We start from the raw sequence: 16,985 nt of genomic DNA, 5'->3' as shown, positions 1-16,985 counted from the left end.
CATGTGACTCTTGATCTTGGGGTTGTAAGTTCGAGCCCCACATTCATTGCATGTAGAAATTACTAAAAAAAAAAAAGTAAAAGAGTGCATAGTCTGGGGCGCCTGGGTAGTTCAGTCAATTAAGTGTCTGACTCCTGATTTCAGCTCAGGTCATGATCCCAGGGGCGTGAGGTGGAGCCTGGCCTTGGGCTCCTTGCCCAGCATGGAGCCTGCTTGGGATTCTCTCCCTCTCCCTCAGCCCCTTCCCCCTCTCAAAAAAAAAAAAAAAAAGTGCATAGTCAGTATTACTAAGTCCTCTCCAATTAAATTTTGGACCATAAAAAGCCATTTCCACTGCCCAACAAGCTGGCTAAAAGTGGTCCTTGCTAACTAGAAGTGTGGTCAGGAGTGATTAGACAGGCACAGTGAAGTTCAAGCAGAACTTCAGAACCCACAGTACAAGAGCCTTTTAGCATTTTTTGGTAGGAGCCTCCTTGGACGTTTCGTAAACAGATGGGTATGGAAACCCCACGGTGTGGCTTTATGCTGATTTAATACCGATGGCTCTTGGATCATTGCAAAACTCTGGGGGGGGGCTGGGTGGCTCAGTGAAGCGTCTGCCTTCGGCTCAGTTCGTGATCTCAGGGTCCCCGGATCGAGCCCCGCATCAAGCTCCCTGCTCAGGGAGGAGTCTGCTTCTCCCTCTCCCTCTGCCTGTCCCCAGCTCTTGAACGCTCTGTCTCTCTCTCACTCTCTCTCTGTCAAATAAATAATTTTTTTTTAAGTATTGGGCCACTTCCTTTATCTTTTACAAGGACACTGAGGCCGATGGGGTTGGTTTTCAACAAGCATACTTACTGTCTACGTACCTCCTCTCTCCTCTCAAAACACGTGGTACAGGATAAATTAGAATTCAGCTTGGGGGACCATATGGTGGGGTAGGGGGCAACCCACTCTCACAGGGTTGGTTATCTGAATTGAATGAGATAGTAAACATTTGGCACTATTGACAAAGTGGTTTGATAAGCTCAGTGTTTTTTCTTTAGAGGTAAAATTCCTGTAATGAAATGAGCCATTCACCACTTTATTTAAAAAAAAAAAAAATTGGGGGGCGCCTGGGTTGTGCAGTCCTTAAGCGTCCGCCTTTGGCTCAGGGTGTGATCCCAGCGTTCTGGGATCGAGCCCCACATCAGGCTCCCTCCTCCGCTAGGAGCCTGCTTCTTCCTCTCCCACTCCCCCTGCTTGTGTTCCCTCTCTTGCTGGCTGTCTCTCTCTGTCAAATAAATAAATAAAATCTTTAAAAAAAATTAAAGCTTTTAAGTAATCTCTGCACCCAATGTGGGGATTGAACTCACAACCCCAAGATTGAGTCACTTGCTTCACAGACTGAGCCAGCCAAGCACCCCTCCGTCAACCATTTTAAAGCAGACAGTGCAGTAGCATCAGGTATACTCACAATGTTGTGCAAACACCACCTACAACCGGTTCCCAGACATTTTCCTCCCCCTAAAAGGAAACTGCATCCCCATTAGCACTAAGCCCATGCCTCCCTCCCCATCCCCTGACGACCAGTAATCTGCTTTCCATCTCTGGATTTCTTTGGTCTGGATGTTTCATGTAGAGGGAACCATACAATACACGACCTTTTCAGTATGGCTTCTTTGACGAGGCGTGATTTTGAGGCTGATCCACGCCAGAACCTGGATCAGTACCTGATTCCATTTTATGGCTGAATACTACTCCACTGTATGCATGTACCACATCTGTTTACCCAGTCAGCCAGTCATAGATACTCGAGTTCCCACGTTTTGACCACTGTGAATAGTGCTGCTAGGAACATTCTTGAACAAGTATCTGAGTACTTGTTTTTAATTCTTTGGGATATACACCTAGGAGTGGAATTAGGTCATATGGTAATTCTATGGTTAATTTTTTGAGGAACTATATTTTCCCCCACAATAGCTGCACCATTTTACATATCCATCAGAAATGTACAAGAGTTGCAATTTCTTCACATCCTTACTGATACTTTCTCCCCCCACCCATGCCAGCCATCTGAGCAGGTGTGAAGCGGTATCTCATTGTAGTTTTGATTTGGATTTCCCTGATGACTACTGATGGTGGACACTCCTTCATGAGCTTGTTGGCCATTTGTTTACATTTGGAGAAATATCTATTCAAGTTCTTTGCCTGTTTTGATTTGTTTTTGTTTTGAGAGAGAAAGAGAGAGGTTTGGTGGGAGCGGCAGAGGGAGAGGGAGAAAGAGAATCCCAAGCAGGCTCCACACCCAGCGTGGAGCCTGATGCAGGGCTCGATCCCAGGACCCTGAGATCATGACCTGAGCTGAAATCAAGAGTGGGACGCTTAACAGACAGAGCCATTCTTGCTTATTTTTTAATTGAGTTGTCTTTTTGTTAAGTTCTAGGAGTTCTTTATATATTCTGGATACTAGATGCCTATCAGATATGATTTGCAAATATTTTTTTTCCATTCTGGACTCTTCATTCTTTTAGTAGTGCCCTTTGATGCAAAAATTGTTTTCTTTCTCATCAAGTCCAATTTATATCTATTTTTCCTTTTGTTGCATGTACTTTTGGCATTTTTTTTTTTTAAGATTTTATTTATTTGACAGAGAGCACAAGCAGGGGGAGTGGCAGAAGCTGGACTCCCTGCTGGTCAGGGAGCCCAATGTGGGGCTCCATCCCAGGACCCTAGGATCATGACCTGAACTGAAGGCAGCCGCTTAACTGACTGAGCCACCCAGGTGCTCAATAGAGTGGTTTCTTTTTTTCTTTTTCCTTTTTAAAAGATTCCATCTACCTATTTGTCAGAGAGAGAGAGAGAGAGAGAGCAAGAAACCACGTACACAAGCACGGGGGGCAGCAGGGAAAGGGAGAAGTAGGCTCCCCACCAAGCAGGGAGCCTGATGCCAGACTTGATCCCAGGATCCTGGGATCATGACCCAAGCCGAAGGCAGATGCCCAACCCACTGAATCACCCAGGCGTCCCAATGGAGTGGTTTCTTAATTTCATTTTTGGATTGTTCATTGCTACTATATAGAAATACAACTGATTTGGGGGCACTTGGATGGCTCATTCAGTTCAGCATCCAACTCTTGACTTTGGCTCAGGTCATGATCTCAAGGTCGTGGGATCAAGCCCGGAGTCAGGCTCTGTGCTGGGCGTGGAGCCTGCTTGGAATTCTCTCCCTCTGCCCCTTCCTCTTTCTCTAAAAGAAGAAGAAGGTGTGGGGAGGAGGAGAAGAAAGAAATACAATGTATCCTGAAACTTTGCTGAATTTGTTTATGGTAGATTCTTTAGGATTTCCCACATATAAGATCATGTCATCTGTGAATAGAGATTGTTTTACTTCTTCTTTCTATATGGATGCCTTTTATATCTTTTTCTTGCCTGATTACTCTGGCTAGAACTTCCAGTACAATGTTGGTATCCTTATAACATTTCTTTTTAAAGTAACTTGTATACTCAATAATCTTTCTCCAAACTGTGAATTCCTGCAAATATTCTAATTCCAGCCAATCCATTTAAGTTGGATTCTTTGAATAAAGAACATAAAGGATATAATGTTTCCTTTTGGGATTCTAAGTTCATGAGTCACAGGTCAACAAGGTGGGTATTTAGTGCCTGCTTGGCCCAGGGTTGTGGATACACATACCAAGATTTTGTTCAGCAAACTGCCCAAAGATATCCATAAAAACAAATCATCAACCTGCTCCATGGAGAATGCCCAAGGATTTTAGCTTCTCAGATGACTACAAACATTTGGGAACATTTCATTAAATAGTGAAGATAGGGAGCTCACAAATGCATCACAAATTTCCTTTTATTTGCTCCCACAAAATTATCTCTAAGAGAATTCCTCTTTAAACAACCCCCAAGGGCCAATGACTAACTTCAGAATGAAGTGTCTACTACAATGGTCCCCATAAGAAAAACTGTAGCCTTCTTAGAGACCATAAGTCCCTAATTCCTTCCCATTGGAGGACAATGAAAATGACAATATTGGTTGTTTCAAAAGAGCTAAGACCACAACAATTTTCCCATGTTTGAAAATTACTCGGTCTAGCTCAACAATGGCAAAGACAGATGAAGCTAAAAGCATATTCTGGGAGAAGGAAGAATTTTCTTGCCAATATTCATCAATCCTGCTAAGGCTGAAGGTGTCTTCTCTAAGGAAAGGGGAGATTTGGCCCCAGGATGTATGAGCTATCTATGCTGCATAACAAATTACTCCGAAAGTTGTTGGCTTAAAATTAAAAGTGTTTATTATTTCACAGTTTCTGGGAGTTAGGAATCCAGGTGTGGCTTAGCTGAGTCCTTAGTTGGAATTACAGGGCTGCAAAGTGTTGGCCAGGCTGCGGTCTCATGTGAAGGCTTGACTATGGAAGGATATCCTTTCAATGCTGCCCAGGTGGTGGTGAGCAGAGCTAAGTTCCTTGTAACTGTTGGACTGAGAACTTTGGCTCCTTTGCCAGCTGTTGACCAGAAGATACCTTTAGCCCCTTGCCACATGGGCCTCTCCTATATGGCAGCTTGCTTCATCAAAATGCGCGAGCTGAAAAGTCAAAAGAGAGTCCAGCTAGATGAAAGCCAGTCTTCTGTAACCTGATCATGAAAGTGACATCCCGTGACTTCTGACAGAATCGCTTCATTACCAGCAGATCACTAGGTCTGGCCCAAATTCAAGAAGTGATCACACCAGGGTGTGAATACCAGAAGGTGGGGAGTCACAGGGAGTCATCTTTGAAAGTTGCCTATCACATAATACTAGTACAATTCCAGACATAGACATTCTTCTTTTTCTTTTTTTAAGATTTTATTCATTCTGGGGCGTGTGGGTGGCTCAGTCAGTTAAGCGTTTACCTTGCTCAGGTCATGATCCCAGGGTCTTGGGATTGAGCCCCGCATCAGGCTCCCTGCTCAGTGGGGAGTCTGCTTCTTCCTCTCCCACTCCCCTGGCTTGTGTTCTCTTTCTCCCTCTGTCAAATAAATAAAATCTTTAAAAAAATAAGACTGAAAAAAAAAAGATTTCATTCATTCATTTGACCCACAGACTGAGAGAGTGAGAGAGAGAGAGAGAGAGAGAGAGAAGCAGGGTCCCCGCTGAGCAGAGAGCCCAACACGGGGCTTAATCCCAGGACCCTGAGATGATGACCTGAGCAGAAGGCAGACGCTTAACCGACTGAGTCATCCAGGTGCCCCTAGAGATGTTCTTCTTAGATTCCAAGTGCCTGCTTCGTCAGCCCATTTTTTTGAAGATGAAAGGAACAAAAGAGATGTAGGCTTTCAGTCCTGACATGTACTTAAGACTGATGAGAGCAGGTTATTCGTACAAAGCTTTAAAAACAGCCTACTCATGGAGTCCCTGCTAAAATAAGTTTTATCGGCCATCCTTCCCCACAACAGCCTGTTTTCAACATTGGTGAAAATTGGTCAAGGCAAGAAACCTTCCTTACTCGGCAAACGCCAAAGAGAATGTTTTTAGCAGCTGGCGTAGCCTCACTTGGCTCACTGCCACTCATTCTGATGCCATGATTCCGGGCCTTGAACTCATGGGACCGTCAGGGGCTCATGACCAAAATTTTACCAGCAACACTTTTAGCAGCCTCCAAGCTTTGGAATCACCAGCCTCCTGTGGGAGTCTTATACTAGAAGGTGTCTTACAATGGGGCTCATTTCCTGGCCATATGTTCAAAAGTTTGTACATTGCAACCGTATCATTTGCCTTGTCTATTTACCTTTCTTGCTCAGGCAGTTTTCTTTACATATGTCATTCATTCTTTCCCTAAAAAATGGAAATACAGGGGCACCTGGGTGGCTCAGTCGGTTAAGCATCTGACTCTTGGTTTCAGTTCAGGTCATGATCTCAGGGTTGTGGGATCGAGCTCTGTGTCCAGCTCCATGCAGTGTAGTCTGCTTAAGATTCCCTCTCTCCCTCTGCCCCTCCCCCTACTAGTGCGTGTGCATGCTTTCTCTCTAAAATGAAATAAAATCTTTTAAAAAATTGAAACACAAAATATGCATAAAACATAGGCATAGAATTACAAAGCTAGTGCCCAGTCAAATCGCAGAACACTTCTCATTCATGTAAGATGAAAAAATTCTAGAGATTTGCTATACAACATTGTGCTTATAGTTCACTGTACCATATACTTAAAAAAGTAAGAGGGTAGATCGCACACTTTGTTGTTGTTGTTGCAGGGTTTTTTTTTTTTGTTTTGTTTTTTTGTTTTACACCACATTAAAATACTGGCTGTGCCCACCCACCCCCTCACCTCTTCCGGGCCACCCTTTCAGGCAACCACTGGTGACTGTTTTTCTTTATAGTTTTATTTCTCTAAAACCTTCCATCTATTTTTCTGTTTTAAAAATCAACACAGCAATGGAATCATCACATATACACACGGGCCTTGCTTCCTTGATTTCCTATTATGTTTGCAAGATTCACCCATGTTGTCCCATGTGGTTGTGGTTAGTTCCTCTCCATTGTATCATGATCTATTCATCCTGCCGTGGGTGAACATTCGCCTTGTCTTCAGGGTGGGACCTTCAGAACACAGCTGCTCCGAACCTTCTTCAGAGTATCAGCAAATTTCCAAGGGACTGGAATTAGTGGGCCACAGAGTATACAGAGCTTCAACTTCACCAGATAAGGCCAAACTGTTTTCTAAAATGATTGAACCAAACGATGAACAATATACGAGTTTTCCCACTATCATTCGTTGACTTCAGATTCCTTCTTCTTGAGCAGTTTCATTCCATGCACAACATCTGCATTTTCTTTCCACTTTCAAACCTTTTTTTTATCACTTCTTTTTTTTAAAGATTTATTTATTTATTTGAGAGAGAGAGAGAGAGAGAGGGCACACAAGTGGGAGGGAGAGAGGGAGAGGGAGACAGAATCTCAAGAAAACTCCAAAGTGGGGCTTGATCTCACGACCCTGAGATCCTGATCTGAACCGAGACCAAGAGCCAGAAACTTAACCAACTGAGATACTCAGGCGCCCCTACTTCCTTTTTTTAAATTGCAGCCATATGGCACTTCATACCAGGTCTCCCAGTATCTCATTACTTTGAATGTGACAGTGAATGATGTTTGTCAAATACTTCAAAACGAAGCAAAAACATGGCAAAATACAAAATAACAAAGTAGCAGAAACTAAAAATTACCCTTAGGGCGATCGGCAACCATGCACCTGTTTCTGGCTGACAGAATTGCGATATTCTACTCTGAAGCTTATTTTTGTTCCTAGCTAGTTTATGAGTTAAAAACTGGCAAGCATAGGGGCGCCTGGGTGGCTCAGTTGTTAAGCGTCTGCCTTCGGCTCAGGGCGTGATCCTGGCATTCTGGGATCGAGCCCCACATCAGGCTCCTCTGCTATGAGCCTGCTTCTTCCTCTCCCACTCCCCCTGCTTGTGTTCCCTCTCTCGCTGGCTGTCTCTCTCTCTGTTGAATGAATAAATAAAATCTTAAAAAAAAAAAAGAAAAATTGGCAAGCATAATGGCAGATACATGTCATGACACATTTGTCAAACTCATAGAATAGGGGCACCTGCGTGGCTCAGACGGTTAAGCATCTGCCTTCGGCTCAGGTCATGATCTCAGGGTCCTGGGATTGAGCCCCATGTTCAGCTCCCTGCTCAATGGGGAGTGTTTCTGCTTCTCCCTCTCCCTCTGCGCCCCCCCCAACCCGTGCTCACTCTTTCTCTCTCAAATAAATAAAATCTTTAAAAAAAAAACCCAACTCATAGAACATACAACACAGACAGTGAACCCGAATGTAAACTATGGACTTCAGTTAATACTCACATATCCATATTGGCTCATCAAGTGTAACAAATGTACCACACTATGCATATTAATAATGGGGGAAGTGGAGAGGGGAAGTAAGGGAGTGTATGGGAACTCTGTACTTTTCACTCAATTTTAACGTAAATCTAAAACTGCTAAAAACAAATGAAATAACAAAAAAACGCAAGCAGATTAGCTTCTGTAGAATGGTGAAGAAATTTCCATTTTCTAGACTTCAGAGTCTAGAGCAGGGAGCAGCACTACTGTCTATGGGACAAATCTAGACTGCTGTCTGTATATGTATAGCAAAGAATGGAATATATAAATAATAGTAACTTATATAAATATATGCAACAGAAATTTTCAAAAAAGAATAATATTTTGTGATTCCTGAAATTGGCATGAAATCCTAATTTTAGTACACATAACATTTTTTGGGGACATAGCCACACCCATTCACTTGTACATTAATTACGGCTGCTTTTTGTGCTACAATGGCAGAGCTACCAAGATTGGCAATTTTACAGATTGTATGGCCCACAAAACAAAACATTGACTACCCTTTTTTTTTTTCAAATATTGAAAAAAAACTGTCAACTCTGGTGCTAGAGAAAAGATGCAGGCAGTCTTCAACAAATCTTGAGATTTGACTTCTAAACTGTGTACATATGTGATCTTGGGTGAGCCACGCACCATCTCTAGGCTAACTATTAATTCCAGAACGTAACTCCATGGGCAAGTTCTCATTCGAAAGTGGGTGTGGATTCAGGCCATCACAAATCAAACACCTCCAGGTTTTCCAAAACTGACTCTGTTGATAAATTTATCCTTGCTTTTAAGAAAACACTAACACATTTTTTAAAGATTTAAAAAAGATTTTAAGTGACCTCTACACCCAGTGTAGGGCTTGAACCCACAACCCTGAGATCAAGAGTCACACGCTCCGCCAACTGAGCCGTCGAGGCATCCCAGATTTTTTTAATCTGGGAAAATGCTGGCAAGTAGGAAAGGAAAATGGTAAACATATAGGATGTTCACTCTTGTGACGGAAAAACTAGAAATGAATTAAATGTTCAAAATAGGGGAATAGTTAAATAAATTACAATCTGTCCCTACCAGATAACATACTGTATGTCATCTCAGAGTTATGTCCCAATTAGGCAGAACTCATGTGGAATGGCTTCTAAGATATATTACATGGGGGCGCCTGGGTGGCACGGCGGTTAAGCGTCTGCCTTCAGCTCAGGGTGTGATCCCGGTGTTCTGGGATTGAGCCCCCCATCAGGCTCTTCTGCTGGGAGCCTGCTTCTTCCTCTCCCACTCCTCCTGCTTGTGTTCCCTCTCTCGCTGGCTGTCTCTCTCTCTGTCAAACAAATAAATAATCTTAAAAAAAAAAAGATATATTACATGAAAAAAAAGCATGCTACAAATTAACAAATACAGAATAATCCCTTTTGTTTTATAACAATACAACGATTTCTATGGATACATACTGATGCATAGAAAAGTCTAGACAGTGTATAGAGTTGTGGGACTACTATGTTGTATACCTGAAACTAATGTAACATTTGTGTGTCAACTACACTTTCACGACAACAACAAAAAGACCAAGGGACCCTGGCTGGCTCAGTCAGTAGAGCATTACAACTCTTGATCTTGCCGTTGTATGTTCCAGCCCCATGTTGGGCATAGAGCTTACTTAAAAAAATAAGTAAAATGTTGTCACAAAGAAAAAAGAAAAAAAAAAGTCTAGACCAGTGCTGTGCAATAGAAATATGTTGCAAGCTGTAAATGTAATTTTATATTTTCTAGTAGTTCACTAGTGGCTCAGTCGGTTGGGCATCTACAGTCAGCTCAGGTCATGATCCCAGGGTCCTGGGATGGAGTCCAGCATTGGGCTCCTTGCTCAGCAGGGAGCCTGTTTCTCCCTCTGACTGCCATTTCCCCTGCTTGTGCTCGTGTTCTCTCTCTCTTTCTCTGACAAATAAATAAAATATTTAATAAATAAATAAAAGAGTAAAAAGAAACTGGTAAAAATTAAATTTAATAATATATTTTACTTAATCCAATATACAAAGCATTATTTCAACATGTAACCAATACAAAAAATATTTTAATATTTTAATTATTTCAACATGTAATCAATACAAAAAGATATTTTACATGTTTTTTTCCTATTAAATCTTTGAAATGTAATGTGTATTTTACACCTACAGAACATTTCAATTTGAGCCAGCTTCATTTCAAGCACTCAATAGCCATGTGTGGTCCTAACAGACAGCACAGGTCTAAAACACATAGAAATGATAACAGCGGTTTCTCTAGTGAGGGAGGGGAAGAGATAAGAGGGATACTTTATTTTTTTCTCTATAATCTTTTGCATTGTTCAGTTAAAATGGTTTCATGTATTATCTTATTTACAATGAATAATGCATATTTAAAACCATTCAGAATTATAGTATGTACTTCATGTCTCATTCCTTAATATTTTTATTAATCTCTTCTGGTTTTTAGTATTGCAAACGCAGTAATAACAAGAGAACAAAACTTATTATATGAACTATTAAAACAAAAATTTTTATGAAACTGATTCAACTAGATAAACATTTTCTGAGTTTAAGTTGTAAGGAGTTAGGGTCTGCACTATGGCAGACAAAAAGAATGGGACACCGTTGTCCAAAAGATTTTTGAAAACAGCTTTTGCAATTGCCTCTACAGTTTGCGTATTTTCTTCAGGTTGGACTTGACTTCTAGCAACAGTCCAAAGCCCTCCGGTTTGGTCCAGTAAATCAAGCTAGATGTTACAGTTTTGTTTCAATGAAGTGTGACTCAAGTAAAATGAAAGATTTTATTATGTGACTTGCAAACTGGCAGCTCCAAATTACTTCCAAAAACATTATCGGCAACAACAATAAATTAAGTAGATAATGCAAGAAGACAACGATGGAAAGGACAGCTTAAAATGGATACCTTCCGGTTCCCTTAAAAAGAAAAAAAATTGTTACTCCATATTCACATAGCCCTGGGTACTTTTGTATTCTTTTCCCACTTATGATCATCTTCCACAAATTGTTAAGCGTGCAAAACAAGGAGCCAGTAGATATTCACAAATTTCAGTATTCCGTAATACTTGATTAGAAGGAAGTTGACTAATAATCCAGGTACAATCACTTCCTTTATTTCTTGCACGTGATTATTTGTTATCTCATGCTTTGCTAAAGTAACAGATAAATTTAAGTCTTTTCTTTCCTCAGGACCCATCAGTGATTTATGATTGCCCTTGAAGCGTGAGCCAACACCATGACATTGACAAAACTATTTGCCATGCTAGGGTATTGATACATTTTGGAAGAAGGGGCCATCAGGGAATTTTTTAATTACCTAGACTTTTTAAAGGAACGGAATTTGCAATTTCTAGAAGATGGAACTAGAAGTACCAAAAGTGGGGCACCTGGGTGCCTCAGTTGGTTGAGCCTGGGACTTCTGATTTTAGCTCAGGTCACCATCTCAGCGTTGTGAGATGGAGCCCTGCCTAGGGCTCTGGGCTGGGTGGGTGTCCGCTTGGGATTCTCTCTCTCTCTCCCTCTGCCCTTTCCACTGCTCATGCTCAATCTCTCTCTCTCAAAATAAATAAAATCTTTAAAAAATAAAAGAAAGTGCCAAAAGAGTGAAGATAAGAGCAAAGGGGAAAAAGGTTTTGTTCCCCCATTTGAAAAATTTAACAGAATCATTTTATTTTTTTATTTTAATTTTTTAAAGTAAGCTCTCCAATCAACGTGGGGCTCAAACTCACAAACCCGCGATTAAGAGTCGCGGGGTCTTCCCACAGAGCCAGCCAGGCGCCCCCAGAATCTTCATCTTATACCGCAAGCGACCTAAACCTTAACCCCCTCGTTCTGTAAGTGGAGCTGACTTGCCTTCGAGGCTCAAGGCTGAGGGACGGCCGGCGGACAGCTGGAGGGCCCGCGCTGGGGGCCGGGCCCAGCACTTCCAGCCCTTGCATCCCCGCGGCGCCCCGCCGGGACAGACGCCGGCCGGGACAGACGCCGCCGCGGCCCTGCGCACAGTCGCCTCCGCCCTCTCCCGGCGCCCGGCGCGGCTGGCGGGCCGAAGCGTCCCAGCCTACTTCAACACCTTTCCGCCTTCCCAGCCGGGGGGCCCTCCTTGGCCTCTGCCGTCAGCCTCTGGGTCTCTCCTCACCTTCCTCCCTCTTGCTGAGGGTCTCATCAACAGAGCTTTCTTAAATTTTGGACGTCTCCCTTTGCCTTCACATCTTTTCCCTCAGTCCCAGCCTTCAGTCTGACAGGTCTCCCCTCCGTCCTCTCCCTTGGTCCGCAGGGTCACGCCCCTCCGTCTGAGGGGGGTGCCCTCCCTGGGTCCGCCTGATCTCTGCACCCTCCCTCTGAGGGGTTCCCCCCAACCCCGCGCGCCCGCCTCCCCCACTCACCTCGCGCCCGCTAGCTCTGTAGAGCTCGCGGGCGCCGGGCGCGGTCGCGGGGCGCGCACGCCGGGCGGGCGGCGCGGGTCTGCGCGCGCAGCGTACGTGGTGACGTCAGTGCGCTGGCGGCGGCGGCGGCGGCGGCAGGGCTGTTTGTTCTGCTCTCCCGCAGCCGAGGAGCCGAAGCGGTGGCTGCGGCGGCGGCGGCTGCCGGCAGTGCCCGCAGGCGAGCGGGGCCTGTGAGCGCGGCGGAGCGGCGGGCGCGGCGGGCGGGCCCCGGCGCCGCGCAGGCAGCCCGAAGAGGAGGGGGCGGCGGCCGGCGGGGGCGGCGTGCGGCCTAGCGTCTCAGGTGAGGACCGGTGCCCTTCGGGGCGGCGGGCGGCGCGGGGCGGCCGGCGGGGACCCGCGGCGCGGCCCGCGTAACCTGCATTGCGTAATGGGGCCGGTGCGCCAGCACCTACGCCATCGGCGCGGCGCGGGGGCGGGGAGGCCGGGGCGACGCGGGCTCGGGCCTCCGGGCCCTCCCGCGTCCGCGCGCGGTGCCGCTTGCGCCGGGCCGGGACGGCCTGCGCCGTTGGTGTCGGAGTGGCCGGGCGGCTCGCGGCTCCCCGGCCGTTGGCGCCGCCGCCCCCCGGCTTGGGCCGGCCGGCGGGCGGGGGCGCGGGCGGGGGGCGCGGGCGCCGCGGCGGGGCGGGTGGCCGGGGGCGGGCGGGGGGCGGGCCGAGGCGCCCGGCACTTCCTGCCGCCGCCATTTTGTCAAGTGAGGAGGAGGAGGAGGAGGAGGAAGCGGCCCCGCGGAACCCGCGGCGCGCCCGGCCCCGGTAAGTCCGGGCCCGGCGTGGTGGCCGCGGGCTCCGCGGTCCTCGACCGCGTTCTCCGGGGCGCCCTCGGCCCCGCCGCTCACGTGGGCCGGGCTCAGCGCGCTCTCCTTCGGCGCCTGGGTCCTCCTGCCCGGCCTGGGGCAGCGCGCCCCCGCCCCCATTTCCTCGCTTTCCCGGCCGTCCCCGGAGCTCTGCGGAGAATGGGGCTGGTCCCCAGGTGGAGGGAGGAGGCTGCCGCTGCACGCCTGCCCGGAGACATCCCCGTGGGTGGGAGCGGTGCTGTGTGGGGCGAACCTGACCCCCTTTACCCACCCACTCCCAGCCTGGCAACCCTGCGCTGGGCGCTTTGTTTTGCTGGGTCGGTGCTCGCTGGCGTCCTTGCCACGGCCTCGTCTGTTCGCAGTGTTGCGCGGGGTGGTGATTTGGGGTGGGGATGTGGGGGAGTTGTGATTCAGCGAAATAAAATGACACCCCCCCCCCCCGCCCCAACGGAAGCAGCATAACTTTACCCGACTGAGCTGCCCCCAAGGCCTGGCCTTGGATGAAAATGGGAAATCCCACTTTGGTGTAGTAGACAGTGTAAATACTTATATTCAGGCCCTTGGATGAGTCATGTGCTTTTGCTGAGTGGCTGACCTCCCATTTACTCAAGACCACGCATTGTTTTTTGAAATGTTATTTTTATTTGTTTACTCATTTAATGTTTTCTGCAACCTGGTGGGGTTTATCTTGGTCTTTGGGTTCATTTTTATGTGTATGTTGGATGCAAGAAGTGACCTCTTGGAGTCTGTTTCGTGAGAACTGAAGTGTCTTTGCTTCCCTTTGAGAGGGCTCTATCTGTCCGTGTTTACAGAAACCAAGTTTCAGTGTAGCTCTAAGCCAGTGGCTCTTTGGTGCTGTAATAATGGTTGGGAGATTTTTATGAATGGGGCTGTCAAGTTCCTTAAGTTGTTAGTCCTTAGAATTTGTAGTTTGGAAGTGGTAAAGAAAGCTATACTCAGCAGGATTTATGAATGTGTTTTCAATTCCAAGTAGGTTTTGGATGATAAAATTTGTTTTATGACCTTGCCAGTATTTTAATAAAACATTCCTTTTGGTTTAATTTGGATGGGGATTATCTTTTCTTCAAGGTGTTACATATAACCAAGCTCTTCTCTCCCTGAACTTCATCCTGGGGAAGATAAACCTCTCAGATGGTTTCCATTGACTAAATCTAGAAGGAAAAGCATTATTTGGGGGAAAAATGCATTGCTCCCCTGTTATCCGCCATACCCCTTTCATTAGTAGAAAGCATCGTATCTCAGGGCTTAGGCTGTGGAGTAAATTTCCTAGTAAGATCACTTTAGTTGGTCATAACTGGAAGGAGATGAGCCCACCTGTGTACATCTAGCTAGAATTCAGCCCCAGCCAATTTGCTGAACATAAGCTTTGCCTACAGATGAAAGTTGGAACTTGAAAGTGGCTGCATTTTGAGGATAGGTTGACGGGTCCAGGTTGCTCGTATTGACTGGCTTTCCTAGCTTGGATGGTGATGAGGAAAAAAAAATTACCTAAGAATTGTAAGAGAATTACTGGCCACTTTGTAAAATTTTCACTAAATTATTGAATTGTTTAAAGGAATTTAGACTTTGTTTCTAAAAGTTACCCTTTTGAGCCAGTTGTTGTGATCTTTGTACTAAATTGCACTTTTGTTTTTGGAGGTTTGGAGGATGCGATATTTTTCTGTTACACAATTCAGGTTATTGAATGACTTGAGATTTACAGATCTAGAAGGAGATGGGAATCCTTGTTCTTAATTTTAAAGCAAAAAACTATTTGGTACTTCAATGATTTGAAGACTCTGGGCTGTTAAATCTTTTGACGACCCACTGTCATCTGTCACAATTGTAAAGTATTTCGATTTCTGATTTTGAATAAACTTGTAAAGTAGATTGTTTGTCTTTATGTTCCTGGCATATGCATAAAAAGGGAAGAAAAGCTTGTCATTGGAAACTGCTACTAATATTTCATAAATCTTTGTGACTTTTTATGTTTAGCAAGGGCTGCATGTTTGCAAGGTGAGAAATGTGGGGATTCTTTGCAAATGCTGACAGTTCATTTTTAATTCATAAGACATGAGTTTGTAAAAAATAAAATTTTACGGTTTTTTGTTTGTTTTGTTTTACTGGAATGTAAGTTCCATGTAGGCAGGGTTATGTTTGCTTGGTTTTGCCTATTTTAATTCTGTTATATCCACAGCACCTAGAAGAGCACCTTAAATATTCTGTGAGTGAACAAACTGGAGAGATAATTGAGCAAGAATTTGGCATACCAAGTGCAAATAATTCTTCTTAATGTTAGGAGGGGACATAATTGGTTAGTAGTGATTTACAAGCAATGTGACTTTTAACTAGGATTGTAAGGTCCAGGAATTGCAGTGAACTTATTTATAGTCCGGGCAGTGTGGCATGCAGTTGCTTCTGTGCACTGTCTACTGTACATTTCCCACTTAGTTTGAAATGTGGTGAGTGGGTTTGGGCTGTGGTTCAACACTGGCCTGGGAAAAGTATTTTAAGAGGGAGATGAAGTGGGTAATAAACATGTATGGGTAGCATTTCTTAATGTGAATCTCCTGTTGTCAATAAAAACTTGATCTTTTTTATTTTATTTTATTTTTTAACATTGAGCATTTTCTTTTAGTATTCGGGTTTCATGTGGATGTGATTGCCCAATTTCAGCGATTAATTCCTTGGTTCTTACTATGTGCAAAGGAAGACAGGATATTTGCATGAGAGTTTTCTTTGGTGGATTTGTTCTGTATTAATGTATTTATCTCTAAACATTTACTGAATTTAAATTCTGTATAACTTGAGCATTACAATGTTACTGTAATAAAATCCCACCACATATCCTTCTTTAAAGAAATAACAGCTTTCTCGAGATACAGTTCACACACCCAATACAGTTTTCCAGTTTAAAGCATACAATTCAGTAGTTTTTAGTATATTCAGAGTTGTGCAGCCATCAGCATAACGAATGTTAAGACATTTACATCCCTCCAAGAAGAAACCCCTGTACATTAGCAGTGGCTCTCTATCCCTGCCCCGCGCCCCCAATGCCTGGCAACCACTATTCTCTAACTCTATAGATTTGTCTCTTCTGGATATTTCAGGAATCATACAATATATAGCCATTCGTGTCTGATCTCTTTCAGTATAATGTTTTCAGGGTTTATACTATAGTATGAATCAGTACTTCATTCTTTTTATAACTGAATGATATTCTATTATGTGAACACATACCACATTTTATTTATCCGTTCTTTAGTTGGTGGACATTTGGGTTGTTTCCACTTTGGCCGCTGTGAACATTCATGTACAAATTTTTGTGCAGACATTTTCTAGTGGGTAGATGTTTAGGAGTGGAATTGCTGGGTCAGGGTAACTATGTGACCATGTGCAATGGCTTTAACTGCCTTGATTTTCTAGTGCTTTCACAAGGGGTTAAAGGAAAAGCTTGCTGAGCTGTGGGTGTACCCATTTAAAAAAATGAGGAAATGGAAGTGCAAGGATGTCAGCATGTTGCATGTAGTACAGTCTGCATGGTTTGATCCTAAGTTTTTAAAAATTGTACATTCCTAGAGAACAGTTTGAAATGCTGGTAAGACAGAAACCCATCTGGAAGATGCACTCCAAACTTCTACTGTTGTATAGGGTAATTGTTAAAACCCTTACTTTTCTTTTGCAGTCTAAACAGGCTACAGCTCATTAAACTGCATCCACACATCCCAGCTTAAATCATGGGATATATTCCACTCTAAAGAAATAGATGGAGTCCGGTGTCAAAGTTAGGGCAAACAGCTATCTGTCCCATTCTTGAGTGAACCCTGAAGAGGAATAGCACCGATTGGTCCACCATCATTTGAAAATGATATTGTACGTTGTTTATTTTTTTT

The 16,985-nt window shown here is 44.5% G+C and overlaps 1 protein-coding gene and 1 long non-coding RNA gene across 6 annotated transcripts in view; one reads left to right on the top strand and one right to left on the bottom strand.

Moving 5' to 3' along the window:
- Positions 1-4,247: 4,247 nt before the first annotated feature.
- On the bottom strand, positions 4,248-12,316 carry LOC130543599 (uncharacterized). Of its 3 annotated transcripts, none has more exons than XR_008959070.1 (4): positions 12,240-12,316; positions 8,909-9,175; positions 4,864-4,979; positions 4,248-4,555 (listed from the first exon to the last, which is right to left on the bottom strand). It is a non-coding gene; the product is annotated as an uncharacterized LOC130543599 (long non-coding RNA). The 3 variants fall into 3 exon arrangements; XR_008959069.1 differs by having other exon boundaries at positions 8,909-9,155; positions 12,240-12,298; XR_008959071.1 differs by lacking the exon at positions 12,240-12,316 and adding an exon at positions 11,993-12,229 and having other exon boundaries at positions 8,909-9,155.
- A 177-nt stretch (positions 12,317-12,493) lies between these two features.
- Positions 12,494-16,985, top strand: part of BRD4 (bromodomain containing 4) — an 89,355-nt gene continuing 84,863 nt past the window's right edge. For 2 of the 3 annotated variants that reach the window (XM_048227100.2, XM_048227099.2), the window contains exon 1: positions 12,962-13,051. The gene's annotated coding sequence lies outside the window, so the exon portion shown is untranslated. Of the gene's footprint in view, positions 12,580-12,961; positions 13,052-16,985 lie in introns of those variants that run through there. The other variant, XM_044380741.3, reaches the window with a different exon arrangement.

Source organism: Ursus arctos, unplaced genomic scaffold, assembly GCF_023065955.2.
Source record: "Ursus arctos isolate Adak ecotype North America unplaced genomic scaffold, UrsArc2.0 scaffold_14, whole genome shotgun sequence".
Lineage (NCBI taxonomy): Eukaryota > Metazoa > Chordata > Mammalia > Carnivora > Ursidae > Ursus > Ursus arctos.
Note: the sequence above shows the minus strand (reverse complement) of the source record. Positions and strands in the feature narration are given on the sequence as shown.